The sequence below is a fragment of the Ursus americanus genome, chromosome 17 (assembly GCF_024610735.1).
Source record: "Ursus americanus isolate L20-20 chromosome 17, mUrsAme1.1.p, whole genome shotgun sequence".
Lineage (NCBI taxonomy): Eukaryota > Metazoa > Chordata > Mammalia > Carnivora > Ursidae > Ursus > Ursus americanus.
The window spans coordinates 53,115,104-53,127,359 of record NC_142143.1 but is presented as its reverse complement, the minus strand read 5'-3'; positions in this window follow the sequence as shown (position 1 = coordinate 53,127,359).

Here is a 12,256-nt window from a genome sequence, read left to right as displayed (position 1 = left end):
TAAAGGAGAGAGGAAAGACCCAAATCCAGACCACTGGAGTCATTTTCTACCTAAGGGGAGGGAAAAAAACTGAGAAACACTCGTAAAATTCACAGTCCAGAGGCATACCCTCACTAAAAGACTGGTGAGAGTGGTGAGACTATAACCATGGGACTATAGTATGCTTCCCCTCCCCCCCAACACATTAAAGATACATTTATAGCAATTCTTTTAACTCAGTGCATCAGGTTGGCTGTCAAGAAAAAATTATAAGACATTCCAAAAGGCAAAAACAAAAAAATCTTCCACAATTTGAGGAGAGAGAAAAGGCAGCACAAGACATGGCAGGAATGTTGGAATTATCGGGTGGAAATTTAAAACAACCTTGATTAATGGAGAAAAGGGCATGCAAGAACAGATGGGCAATGTAAGCAGAAAGAAATTCTAAGAATCGAAAAGAAATGCTAGAGATGAAAAATACTGTAAGAGAAATGAAAAATGCTTCCCCCCCCCTCCTAATTTTTTTTTTCTTTTTTTTTTTACAGAGATAGAGACAGCCAGCGAGAGAGGGAACACAAGCAGGGGGAGTGGGAGAGGAAGAAGCAGGCTCCCAGAGGGAGAAGCCTGATGTGGGGCTCGATCCCACAACGCCAGGATTATGCCCTGAGCCAGGCTAAGGCAGACGCTTAACGACTGTGCCACCTAGGCGCCCCCCTCCTCCTAATTTTTAATGCAGGCCAACATGTACTTCCTAGGGCAGCTGTCAGGACCTACAGAGTGAGGATGTGTGTTACGTCCAGAGGCTGGCCCATGGTAAGTACCCAAATCAGTCACCGATTTGTTTACTGGCAGTATTCCTGCTGTAGATACAGCTGTGCAAAAGCTGCTCTCCACCCTCTCAGATACCAGTGGTCCTTATCACATGCCTATGGCTCTATTACCAATTAGCAGAAATAGTGATTCATGCTATAAGAAATATAGATAAAAAATATTCTTTGGATAATCTAAAAATCTTCGGGAAAAGATTCATCTTCTGCAAGATACAGTTTTCACTTGATGAAACTATGATATTATAATCAATCATATTATCAATCAACTTCACAGAGACATTTTTTTTTTCCTCTGGGGATTATTTCTTCACTACTGCTTAAGAGTGCACAGCGATGCCAGCCCTCGGTTCCTCCGCGTAAACACAACCGGCTCAAGGCTCGCCACTGCCCTCTCGCTCATGCTCAGTCACGTGCGTGAACTCCTCCGCAAGAGCATGAAGAGCAATCACCTGTGAGACAAGACAACGTGAGCGCCCGGAGCTGGAGCACGCAGGCATTCCCTGGCGGCCCCCTCACTCCCCGCTGGGGCGCTGACTCACTTCGTGCAGCTGCCCAGCTCAAGATGGACAGACGCAGGGGAACCTCGAGTCCCCCCTCTGGGACGCACGAGGCCTCTGCTCCACGTGGAACCAGGCCGTCTGGAGTACCTGCACCTGGTCGACGGCGCCCGGAAGCAGGTAGGAGAGCCTGCCAGGTGTTGCCATGAGGCCTGGAGCTGAGGGGAGGGCACGGGAGCCGTGAGGGAGAAGGCCATGTTGGGCACCACAGCTTTTAAGACGTGCAACTGGGGAAGGAGCCCCCAAACCTCTTGCTTGCAAACCCTCCTTCTCGCCGGATACCCCAACGCGGACTCCAAGAGCCGAACCTGTAGATGGTCTCACCGGGAATGGGGGGGCTTTGGCCGGCGTAGACTGGGCGGCTGCTCAGCTGGTCGCTTTGTTGTCCCCGCTCCAGGGCTGTGTTCCCAGCACGCTCCCCCCCCCCCCCCCCCCACCGTGGCTCACCCAGTTTGTGTCGGGGTGGTTTTAACCCCAGAGGCTCTGCTTGCACCTCTGGGATGTGTTTGCGCCCCGGTTTTTGCGTCTGAGGTTCGTTCAGGTTTGCGTCCGAAGACTTGGACCCCGTTTTTACTTTCAACCCTGGTTTGTGTCTGGGCCCCGGTTTAATGTGTTAGCAGGGTTTTTACTCTCCGTGCCCCGTCTTTGGGGCTGTTGGCCGCACAGCCTGGCTCTAGGGACATGCAGGACTAACTCTTGGGGCCCCCACAGGACTGTATATATTAGCATACTTTAAAATCTGCTGCCTTAGGGTCTCCAAGCCTTTTAGCTTCTTCACTGCCTCCCAGAGTCGACATTACCACTTCGTAGCTGATGACCACAACTGGTGAAACCAATCCAACCTTGAGGGTATGGGGAAGGGGACCTATCCCCTATCCCCTAACTTCTGGGCATCGCTGGTTATATTCACTCTTTGTAAGTGAATCTATAAATGGAAATGGACAGTTGTATCATTTGGCATCCATTTCCAGAGCTCTGGCTACAGCTTGCCAAAGAACCTGGCCACCTCCCTATGATTAAATTTGCTGCAGCTGGGAAGAAGCATCTGTACTGAGTCGTGCTACTTCCTGACCTAGTTCCATTTTACAGGAGAATCTTATTTCTATTCCTATAATGATTTTAACCCCTCCAAACCTCAAAATTTGGCCTTTAAATCCTCTTTAAAAAGTCATAATGTTACTATAAATAGAACATTAACATAAATAGAAGGTAACAACAAAACTAATCAAAACAAAAACTTAGTCCTGTTAGTAACATTAATATGAATTTCCACATTTTCTGAGTTTAGAGACTCAGTTGTTTTTACAAGATAAAAGCTCTTCTCAGGTGCTGAATAGGGGCAAAGCCGATTTCCACCGTGCCTGCTACTTTGTGTTCTTTCCTATAGTCAAAGTTACAATTATAAAAGGAGCAGATTAGCTTCTTCCTTTTTTTTTTTTTAAGACTGGATTACTCAATATTGTCCATGTTCACCTTGCTTCCTGAGGATACACATTAATGGGACCTGAACATCACTAAGACTTATGGACACTCTTGCAAAAATAATTTGAATTTTAGGGTCTATATATTGCTTATATGACTCTGCTTCTTCTGAGTATCTTTTTCATTCTTTTACCATAAAATGGGCCCATTGTCCCCATATGTTTTAGAGAAAATCAGTCGTAAGGATCTCACAAATTAGTCTAACCTTATTGATAAGTTCATGAACTAGCTGGTCTTTTGCTTCTAGCAACTTCATCGGTTTCCACCTAATCTAAAAATAATCTTCACTTGCTTAGTTTCCTGCTCATAGTCCAATCAACAATCAACCTTTATAAAACATTGTCTAGAACTCTGGCTTAACAGAGGCTGTGTGGGGGTAATTATATCTATCAAAACTTGGACCTGGAAGATGCCCTGGATGACATGCCCAATATACCCTGAAGTGAACGACTTAAGATAAAAGGTAAATATAGTAGTCAGAATGAAAGACAAGAGAAAGAAAGTGAAGTAGAAATATTTGGGAGCTACCATTAATAGACAAACTTTTGAAAATCCATTGTTTAAAAAAAGTGGGAGGAAAGAACAAAACAGTAATTAGGGTCCTAGTGAAGGCTTTTATCCATTTACTTTTGTTTGTTTTTACAACCAGGGCCAAGCCAGACCTGTATATATTTGCAGGCATTTACTTGGAGGATATAGGGAAAGAAGATAAGCAATTTTGAAAAAGGGAATGTGCAATCCATTCAGAGTTAGGAGTAAAATGTCCGCCTACTTCAGGTTTATATGAGAACAGACTATTGGCACTGTGAAAAAAAAGTACGCACCTCTTCAATCGCACCAGGAATACCATCTTAAAGCAAATTTTTGAAAAAATATGACAAACATTACTCACCTGGAAGAATAGAATTGACATTGATTTAATAGTATCTGCATTTATTCAGCAGAATAGAGGAAAGGAAAATTGTTTTCAGTTCAAATAATACCTATTGGTTTAGTTTTTTTCTTAGCTTGATAATAAAGATGTGTTATATGTAAGTATATGTACATATATATAGTATGTATAATATGTATACAAAATATCACATACGATATGTATAATATATATATGTATATATATATGTATATATATATATATATATATATATATATATATATATATATATATATACACACACACATATAGGTACGTATGTGTGTGTATATATATAGGAATACATTGGAATATTGTTTAGCCATGAGAAAGAAGGAAATCCTGCCACAAGTGACATGGATAGATCTTGAGGGCATATGCTAAGTGAAGGTCAGAGAAAGATAATACTATATGATATCACTTGTATGTGAAATATAAAAAAGCCAAACTTGTAGAAACAGAGTAGAATGATGATTACCAAGGTCTGGAGGATGGGGAGAAATGAAGAGATGTTGGTCAAATGGTACAGACTTGCAGTTACAGGATAAAGACTATGGAGAGCTCATGCACAGCATGGTGATTATAGTTAACAATTATGTATCATATACTTGAAAGTTACCAAGAGAGTAGATCCTAAATCTTGTTCTCACCACACACACACACAAAAAGATAATGATGTGATGTGATGGAGGCGAATCATAGTGCCATATAGGAGTGTATCAAATCAACAGGTTGTACACCTTACACAATGTTATATATCAATTATATCTCAATAAAGCTGGGGTTAAAAGATAATATATGTTGACTCAAAAGGGCCATTAGACTTTACATTAAAGTAGCTACTAATCATGAAAGTTAAAGGCATTTGAAATTCAAGTTTAAAAAAATATTTAGCATACTTTGACCTATCATAAAACTGGTTTGCTAATATAACATATATACTATTAAAAATAAAACCTAAGGCTTTTTGATCACTTTCTGAGCTGATCCTGAAAGCCTGGTTTTCAAGAGGTCAAGGAAGTACAAGTCATCAAATTAGCTCCATGCAGATGGGGGCACAGAAGGGACCAGACAGGTGAGAGGATGCGTGTGACAGTCTTTTATAAGGCTCATCACTTTGACTTGTGAAGAAGAAAAAGTCACCATCTGTGCTGTCATCCTTGTTAACCTTCTGCTTTGAGTAGGAAAGATAAACTAAATACTAAGAATAGGTGAATAAACATGAAGCAATATTTGTGTCAAGGCTACTGAAAATCAAACTAAGAAAGGATGAGTAACCTTGCCTCTGTTCGTGATGCTTATTATACATGTTTTTGTAGATCGTTATCTTTATGACTAAGAAACTGTTTTGTGGGAAAATCATATGCATCAACTCTGATTTAAATTTGAAACTAGTCTACTTTATGCATTCAAGTTACGTTTTTCATGTTAGTGAGCTGTTAGTAATATTTAGCTATGGCTCTTATTTTTTTTTTTTTGAATTTTGAATTTATGTATTTGAATTTTAATTCTTTCTAGTTTTTTATTTTATTTTTTATTAACATTTAATGTATTATTTGTTTCAGGGGTACAGGTCTTTGATTCATCAGTCTTACAGAATTCACAGTGCTTACCGTAGCACATACCCTTACTTTTAATGTCTGAAAAAAATTTTTTTAGATTTTTAAAAATTTATTTATTTGAGAGAGACAGAGTGAGAGAGAGAGAGAGAGAGAGAGGAGAGACCATGAGGGGGGGGAGGGTTAGAGGGAGAAGCAGATTCCCCACTGAACAGGGAGCCCAATGTGGGACTTGATCCTGGGACTCCAGCATCATGACCTGAGCTGAAGGCAGTTGCTTAACCAGCTGAGCTACCCAGGTGCCCAATGTCTGAATCATTTTTAATAACCAATAAGGGAGAGAGGAAGTAATTTTGATTTTTATTTGTCATTGAGCAAAAAATAAAGGGGGCAATTGTTAATGTTAATTCATATGTATTTTCTTTGTTTGACTAAAATTCTGAGAATAATAGTGTCTTTTGCAACTATCTTTCAGTTCTATACTATGACCTTGAAGTCATTCATTTATTTCCTCCTATCAAATCCTGTTTGAAGAAAGAGAATTAATACTATCCAGATCCTCAAAGGAATATGTAAATATACATGGCCAGTCATAGTGCTTTCTTATTTCTGAGTGCCTAGAATTTAGTGTCAAGCCATGTAATTCCTGTGATTCCTGTATCTTACATTGAACTAGCTACATTGTTCGTTATTCTTTAACTTCTATATCTACCCAATTTCCTACTTAGATTTCCTTGTCTCATCTCTAATACATGCCATGTTCTTATTAAATGTGTGCTTTTATTTGCTAGCCAATTTCATTATCCATAGGATAAAACTGAAATTCCTTCGTGTAGCAGGTAAGGAAGGTCCTCTGTGATTTGACTGAAGCTGGTATCATTTGCTTTGATTCCATGTCATACCCTATGTGTCAGATGAACCTATTGTGTTGTAGTTCTTTACATACTAGTTCCTTAGTCTAGAATGTACACATCTCACCCCACCATTCTTCCAAGGCTAATCTTCAGTACCCAGTCCTGCTTAGCCTACATGTCTCTATCAAGTGAATCCTCCCGTAATTTCTTCCAGCTTTCTCATTTTGTTATAGCTTATCCTTAAGTAATATCTTCAGCAAATGGCTATGGATGGTAAATTTCTTGATTCCATGAGGTTTGAAGATTTCTACGTTGTACTCATGTTTGATTGAGATCAAAAGTAGATTTAGGTAATTGTGAAAAAACATTATGGCAGAGTAGGAAATTTTTTTTCAGATTTACTTATTGTGTTGTTCCAATTATAAAACTTAAAGAGAAGAATAAGGGATGACATACGTATTCTTTTATAATATGTATGTGTGTATATATATATATATATACACACACACACACACACACACACATATATACATATATATATATCCAAAGCTCATACTATTATTTTTATTATAATCCTTTATAAAACAATTTATTATAAAAAAGGAACATAATTTTTTATGAAGTTTTGACTTTTATGTCTGCCTCTCCATTCTAGAATAGAAGATACTTGTTGATAAAAATTGTGTCCTATGTTTTTTAATGAACATTAAGCATTGCTATAAATAAATGATTCAAATAATAAACCACAGGAAATAATTATTTTTGACATATTTTCTCATATTTTCTTAGTGCAGATAGATAATAGAATGGAGTAACATCTCCTAAGAGAAAAATTCGTAAATTATGAGTCATGTCTGAAAATTCAGAAAATTCAGTAGTGGCTTCATCTCAGATTCTGAATGTGATCTTTTAGTCTTTGGAGTCAGTAGCAATACCATTTAAAACTAATATGTGTTGCTTTTCTGATACCTTGAGACAAATGTGTCTCTTTTATAGGTATGTTAAAGAAAATGACTAAAAATATACCTATCCTTGAAGAAGAAAATATAAACCTATATCTCAAGATTCCTGATGAAGAGCAAGTAGTAAGAGGGAGTGGGTTCTGTCATTAGACCACACGTAAGAATTTTTAAAAAGTGGAAGAGGTACTTATAGAGGAGCCAATGTTCAGATGGAGAAAGACAAGACACAGTGCCAAGATTTAGCAATTTCACATTTTCAGTTAGGAAAATGTATAGGCATATGACATCCAGAATTGTGGAGGAGACAATGATCTCATTGTTTTGTTTATATGACTATCTGTTATGCTTGCTATGAATCAAGCAGGAAAGGCAGCCAAAAAAGAACTCAGTGTTCAAAGTCAGAATGGTCAAAAGTTGAGTAGTTTGCTCATGGGTGACAGAGAACCAGCTGCTAAGAGGGGGTTCCAGGGCTGTGTTCAGGGACTTCAATCTTTAAATGAAGTGCTTCTCTAACAAATTCCAATTTTCGTAGCAGTTCTACTCTCTGTGCACTCAGTTTCTAAGAGGTTAAGCTCACTGGAGCTTCCCTGATATCTTTCTTAGAACTGAATACTAAACTCTTTCTTCAATTCTGTAAACTGTAAAGTATCCTACAAATTTTTTTTTTCGTTTGGTGTCTATTGCTTGCAACCAAATAACTACTTGTAAGTAAGAGAATAAACTGTTTTTTCTTACTCTTGAAAATATCCCTGATCCCTGGTAAAAAAATAAATAAATTAGACATTTACCAAGTCAAAAAATAATAATAAATAATAAATAAATGAAGTGCTTACACAACCAGCACAGCAAAGGAACATATAAACACAGGTAGATAAATCATTTGTAACTTTTTAATTTTATTTTTTATCTTTCATGTTATTTTTATGACCAGTTCAAAATGGACTTGGAACACAATTTAACATTTTGCTTTTCTCCCAGTCATGTCCCTCACCAAAGGGAAAATTTGGTGGATTTGGTCATCTGTATATTTAATATGCTTACCTTATTGTCATAATCTTGTCTATAATTTTTACTTTTCTCCAAAGCCTGTTTCTAGTCCTCTCAATGCACTTTACCTCTGAGGATGATTCTATCAAAAATCATCCATATGTGTCCAAACTTCTATTTGTGTTTTTTTGGCCCGAAATTTCATTTGGAGATGTCGTGGAGGTTAAACCAAGTTTAGAACCCCAAATAATTACCATAATGGAAAGGCAGAAGCAGGAAGTAATGAATAGTGATCCATTCATTCAAAATGTATACTTTAACTCTTAGTAAAATAAAATATAAATACACGTTTTCCCCAGACATTTATATAGCATTTAACGTGTACACAGAGGCATTACTCAATATAATTCATCTAAACCAGAATTCTAGTAGTATAAACCAAATCCATTACACACACATGAATATTAAGGCACATTAAAATTTAATTAATCTGAATAATCTATTGTATCCTATTTTCTGTCTATATTTTAGAATGTTCAAAAGAGTCAGAAAATTATTGAGTATGTTTATACATATTGGAATTTTAAAAACTTTAGTTCTCATTATTGCCAATGAAATTTTTTTTGCTATATTATTGTATCATTCAATAAATTACAGGCTAGAATTTCATTTATAAAACTGAAATGCAAATGTCCAAAAAGAACAACATGCTGAGAAAAAGATTTAGAAGTTCCTGTTTGTATTTTGTCTTTCCTGGTTTGGAATTCAGATATCTAATAAAAAATAATTTTTTGATATTGTTAACTATTGCACATAACTTTTTAAATCAGCTATTTATGTTTTATTCAGTGCTAAAAGAGAATAAAAAGAAATGAAAGGTGCTATATAAGCCCTTTTAAGATTTATCTTCCTCCTTTTGATGAGAGAAGATAAACTACTCAGCATCCCCTCATTGCCTTTAATATAAAGTCTGAGTCTAACAATTATAGTGTATTATTCCAACCATTTTGCTCAAGATCTTAGATTTGAAAATGCAAACCACTAGCCCACATAGGGCCAAACTGCAAGCCTAGGTGGCATGCAGGATTCATTACTGAGTCAAGAGGGAGTGAAAAGTGAGACATAAGAAGAGACAGGTACAGTAAAACCAGATTATGCAGAGCCTTGAATTTCAGTATGTCTTACAGTGACCTGTAGGCAACAGGGAACTATTAGAATTTTAGTAGTGGGTAGCATGAAAAACAGTGATTCGTGAAGATGAACCTGGAAACAGCATCTAAAACGATACAAGGAGATTGTAAAATAAAGTCCTTTTCATTGATATGGTTATGTGAAGTTGTGCTTTCATGACTGCCTTTCTCCGTGTTCTGCCACTTGTTGGTCGGATTAAAAGAAAATTCTCTTTATAGGCTATTATTGAAAAGGAAATTGTAGATAAATTTTGAGATTACAAAGGTAACTCTGAGTGATCCTTAGTAGCTGGAGACTCAGAATCTTCTATCAAGGTACCTGGCCTTAAGACATTAGCTTGGAGATCACACACAGAGAGAAAGTTTTAGAAGGATGAAGCCTACCAAATGATTTAACCAGGGTCTTAAAATAATTACATTTACGTCATCTTTTAGATGTAGCTACAAAATGAGTCTTTCATTGCTTGATTTGAAAACCTAGTATAAATAAGTCACTTATTAATATAGATAGAATATAGAGATGCATACTAACCAGTAACATCTGAAACAGACTTAAGGAAAAGTTCATTTGCTATCAACTCTGTAGATAATAGGCCAAGTAAGCACAATTCAGTACTATTTTAACAAAAAAGGAAGGGCATTTAAGCAACATACACAAAGTTAAAAGACAAGTGACAGTTTAAGAGAAAAATATCTTCAATTCTAAGAGGAAATTATTAGTCTTATTTAATATTAAGATTTAATAATATTAATATTACCCATAAACCACTAAACAAAGGAAAACACTTCAGCTTTTAATGGCCTAATAATATTAAGAACGATTTTATGGAAAAAAAATACCATCTGGCTAATAAGTTCAACCTCCCAAGTAAACCATGTATTGCAAATTAATACATTGGTATTTTTTTCCTTCACAAGATGAGAGCAGTTAAACAGATATATACATTGAAGAATTTTAGAGTGAACGGGAACTCATATTCAGTATTGGTTCTCAGTGTACCTACTATATTTTGAAGCATAACTCATTACTGCATAATAAATAATTTCAGTTTCAGGATTCTAGTCTATGAAATTATCACAAAGATGTTCCCTGTAATGTTTTGTAACAGTGAAAACCTTTACTAATTGAAATGTGATGCAGCAGTTAAAATAATAAGATAGATCTACGTAATTGGCATGGAAAATCTCAATCCTGAGTGAAAGGCTGATGGTAAAATACATACAATGTGATTTCATTTCAGCTCTCAGAAACTCAAAGCAAACACTGTAAGTATGTGTGCATACATAGTTCATATACATATAACTGTGTGTTTATGCATATGTGTGTATGTATATGTATCTATACATATACACACATACATACAACCCATATATAGACACATATAATAAACTAGAGTTCTGGAAGAAACATACTAAAATGATAACAGTAAATAACAGTCATTTCTGTTGAGGAGGAGGGTGTTGTGGAGAGAAAAGAAAGGGGTATTTTTGCTTGGCCTGTATTGTTTGAAGTTTTCACAAGAATGGTTCATGTGTCATTGGTAAAGTCAAAAAAAAAATACTGTGCTTGTTGGATAATATTATCTTGAAAGTATCTGAATCTTCCAGATTGAATACTCAATTAACTGATGTATATCTTAAAGTAATTTTTAACCATGACTGAACTTTGAAAATTGTAAACATTAGGCTCAATATAGGAACGGCAGTCATTGAGAAAGAATAGTATTTTCCATAGCCAAGAATTAATACTTAAAGTATTGCGTTTTAAATATTGCATGATTCCACTTAGATGAGGTACCTAAAATAGTCAAATTCAAAGAAGCAGTAGTGGTTGTCAGGGGCTAGGGGTTGGGGAAAATGGGGAGTTGTTATTCGAAGGGTTTAATGTTTTAGTTATGCTAGAGGAATACGTTCTAGTGATCTGCTATATGATGTGGTGCCTGCAGTTAATGGTGCAGTATTGTAAATTTCAAAATTTTTCCAGAGGCTAGATCTCATGTTAAGTGTTCTTACCCTCCCATCAAGGAAGGTCTGGGAGGTGTTGAATATAGCTGTTACCTGGATTATGATGATGGTATTACAAGTGTTTACATATGACTAGACTCCTCAAATTGTACACATTAAATACATACAGTTTTTCGTATATCAATTACACTTCAATGAAGCTGTTAACATTAATTTAAATACATTTTAAATATAAAATGTGCTTTCATTAATCTCTTTCCCCTTTCCTAATCTTTAAGTTGTAAGTGTAGCCATTGATTTAGATGCTATATATCCATCGAAATGAATAAACTATGATAATTGACCTTTACTTTACAACTGGACTGTATTATTGCATGCATCTAATGTGGTATGCATTTTTTGAGGAGAGGAACTTCAGATTCAAGTATTATTTGCCTTTCCTCTACCTTGACCTGGGGCACACATCTGTGGAATATCTGGTTTATTTGATTTAATTTCCTTCTTCCATAACGTCTGTAACTGTAGATTTTGTCATTGGATTTGAAGTCCTAATGCGATGTATGATGATGAGTGCATCCTAGTCTATCTCTGCCCTTTGTCAATCATGTGACCTTGGGCAAATTACTTTATCTCTCTGAATTTGAGCTTTCCCAAATGCAAAAATAGGGTTCTTTACTCCTCTCATAGAAATGTCATGGATCATAGAGCACATTTAAAGCATCTAGCAATATGCCCAATTGATTTTGTTAATTTAGTCAACAGATATTTTACTTTTTCATCCCCCTTCTCATTATATTTCCTGCCTAACCCCCTATATGTCTTAATTTTTAATTGAAAAAGACCTTCATCTTTGTAAATATTTCAAATTAATTAGAGAAATTTTTCCCATCCATGTTACAGATTAACAATATACAGTGGGTCATATATGCTCTTTGGCTTCTCAGAGATGTTGTCATGGCTACCTATTTGCCATCAAAGATA